This window comes from Tamandua tetradactyla, chromosome 4 (genome assembly GCF_023851605.1).
Source record: "Tamandua tetradactyla isolate mTamTet1 chromosome 4, mTamTet1.pri, whole genome shotgun sequence".
Lineage (NCBI taxonomy): Eukaryota > Metazoa > Chordata > Mammalia > Pilosa > Myrmecophagidae > Tamandua > Tamandua tetradactyla.
This window is the reverse complement of record NC_135330.1, coordinates 93,197,082-93,200,427: the sequence shown is the minus strand read 5'-3', so window position 1 is coordinate 93,200,427 and position 3,346 is coordinate 93,197,082. Positions and strand designations below refer to the sequence as shown.

General features: G+C 36.7%; 1 pseudogene; it reads left to right on the top strand.

Moving 5' to 3' along the window:
• The first annotated feature begins 1,127 nt into the window (after positions 1 to 1,127).
• LOC143679182 (dihydrofolate reductase pseudogene) lies at positions 1,128 to 1,535 on the top strand (annotated as a pseudogene).
• Positions 1,536 to 3,346: the final 1,811 nt, after the last annotated feature.

Here is a 3,346-nt window from a genome sequence, read left to right as displayed (position 1 = left end):
TTATGCAGCTTTAAGACAGAATAAACTTATGAAGCATGTAATAACATGGATGAACCTAGAGAACATCATGCTGAGTAAGACTAGCCAAAAACTAAAGGACAAATACTGTATGGTCCCACTGATGTGAACCGACATTAGAGAATAATCTTGGAATATGTCATTGGTAACAAGAGACCATCAGGAGTTAGAAATAGGGTAAGATAATGGGTAATTGGAGCTGAAGGGATACAGACTGTGCAACAGGACTGGATACAAAAACTCAGAAATGGACAGCACAATACTACCTAATTTTAATGTAATTATGTTAAAACACTGAATGAAGCTGCATCTGAGGTATAGTTTTTTTATTTTATTTTTTTATTATTTTTATTTTTTCTGTCTATTATTGTTTTATTTCTTTTTCTGTTGTCTTTCTATTTCTTTTTCTGAATCGATGCAAATGTACTAAGAAATGATGAATATGCATCTATGTGATGATATTAAGAATTACTGATTGTATATGTAGAATGGAATGATTTCTAAATGTTTTGTTAGTTAATTTTTTTAATTAATAAAAAAATGAGCAAATGGGGGCACTGCCAAGTCAGGGTCTGCCCTCTTGGCTCGGTCCATAGGGGAGGACTTGGATTTCAGGCTTCCCGTAGACTGGAAGAATCTGCTCAAAACCACTTGGCTTGCAGGAGCTGGGGCGGCAACACCAGTGCGGCCAGATGCAGGCTTCAGGAACTGCATAACAGGGCCGGCCCGGTAGCCAGACCCAGGCCTAACCTGCAGTGTGAACCTACAGTCACAGTTCCAGGGTATCCAGGGGCGCTAGCACGTCACATCCCTGCCAGGCAATGGGGTGGGGGGTGGAAACTTCTCTGCACCAATGGGGCCGAAGGGTCAGGGTTGCCACAATTTTCACACCCAACTAGGTGGGGAGTTAGGTAAGACAATAGAGCTCAGCAGGATCTGCTGCTGCTGTCATCAAGGTTTGTCAGGTGAACTGCATCGTCACTGTGTCCCAGAAAACTGGCATTGGCAAGAACGGATACCCGCCCTGGCCCACACTCAGATATGAGTTCAAGTATTTCCAAAGAGTGACCTCAACCTATTCAGTACAGAATAAACAGAATACGGTGATTATGGGTGGAAAGACCTGTTTCTCCATCCCTGAGAAGAATCAGACTTTAAAGAACCTAATTAATTTAGTTCTCAGCAGAGAACTCAAGGAATCTCCTCATGGAGCACATTCTCTTGCCAAAAGTTTGAATAATGCCTTAAAACTTATTGAACAAACAGAATTAGCAAATAAGGTAGACCTGGTTTGGACAGTGCAAGGCAGTTCTGTTTATAAGGAAGCCATGAATCAGCCAGGCCATCTTAGGCTGTTTGTGACAAGGATCATGCAGGAATTTGAAAGTGATGAATTTTTTCCAGAAATTGATACAGAGAAATATAAACTTCTCCCAGAATACCCAGGTGCTCTTTCTGATGTCCAGGAGGAGAAAGGCATTAAGTATAAATTTGAAGTGTATGAAAAGAATGATTAATGTGAAGATGTTTTCTGAAAATTCAATTTGTTTCCTTCCCCCATTGTGTATTTTTACATTAGAAAAATATTTTATTAACTTTAAATTTAGATAATTGCTCCTAAGCATGGTGATTTTAGCATTTGTAAAATATTTCTTGTTACAACTGCTTTAATGCCTATTACTCAAAGGTCAGGATTAGGTCCCCAATTCCTGCCTTGGGTAGCACATCTATCAAGACACTCCAAATTTGGAGAGTCCCTGGTACCATGAGTTGAAACCAGGACCCATAGAGATAGGAGCCAGATTAGTCCAAAGGGCAGGAAGGTATTACAAACTAAAGAATGACATCTCATTTTTTTTTTTTTTTTTTTTTTTTTTAAAGACAGAGAAGGAAGGAAGGATAGAAGGAAGGATAGAAGGAAGGAAGAAAGGGAAACATCTTTAAACATTTTCTTATTTTATTATATTTTGTTTGTTTGTTTGTTGTTTACATGGGCTGGGGCCGGGAATCGAACCGGGGTCCTCCGGCATGGCAGGCAAGCACTCTTGCCCGCTGAGCCACCGCGGCCCGCCCAACATCTCATTTTTTAAAAGAAAGTTGAATAAAAATGGAGACTGTAAATTATTCTGGTTATACCATTCTTCTGCAAAAAAAATAAAAAATATGTTCACCCAGATGGAAAGTTAGTGAATTGAGAGCTCCACTAGATTCAGTAGGAAAGGTAGAGATAGTTAGTGGTCTAACTTTTTCAGGGTTAAAAAAAGAGAAAAGAGGGGGTGCAAGGGTAGTTTCAGTGGTAGAATTCTCACCTGCCATGCAGGGGACCCATTCTCAATTCCCAGCCCATGCACTCCCCCACAAAAGAAATTCAACAAATGGTGCTGCAATAATGGGATAATCACATGGAAAAAGAATGAAATGTGGCCCCTACCATAGAGCATACAAAAATAATAAATAGTTTGAGACTTTAAGAATCCTGTCTCATCATCAGTGAGAAGAAAAGAGTTATTATGTGATGGAAATTAATAGGCTGCTCTTTACAGAAAGCTCAATCTAATAGCAAGCATAATAGGTAAATTAAATTCAAAGATGTAGTGAATTGAGATGTATATTGCTAGAAACCAAAGTTAGTTTGTTAGGAAACAAACTTCACAACATTAAAAATGAAACACAACATTTTTTTACCCATCATGTTAGCAAAATTAGGTTATTATGATATCCAAGAAAATAACATTTTCAGCATTATCAATTGGCACAGCTATTTTAAGAGTGTATATTAGCAATATCAATTAAAATTCCATAATGTTCATATCCTTGGAACCCAGAGCTTATATTTCTATAAATTAATTCTGAATTTAAGAAAAGGTCAGAAGTATTTGTTAAAGACTTTTTTTTTAAATAACAGTTTGGAAACAGCCAAATGTTGATCAATAAAGAAATATTTAACCAATATATCTATAGAATGTAATATTCCACAGGATTTAAAACGATTGAGGTACTGAAATAGAAAAATATCAAGGATTACTAAGTGTAATAAGCAAATTGAATATAATAGCCAAATTTTTTAAGAAATATTAATAGTATATGAGGAAAAAATGAGGAAATATAGACAGTCTTCTACTACCTGTATGTTGAAATATGCAATTCATTACACAATACATGGGTAAGGAAAATATTGTGTTTTAGAACTTCATCTACTCTTTCAGACAAAAGAAAGAAAGTTTTATCTAGAACCTAAATTTTCCATGACATGTATTCTAACTCAACCTGTCTGGATAGATCATTTAAATAATTCAAACACAGGGAACCTAGAATAAGAATGAGGGCT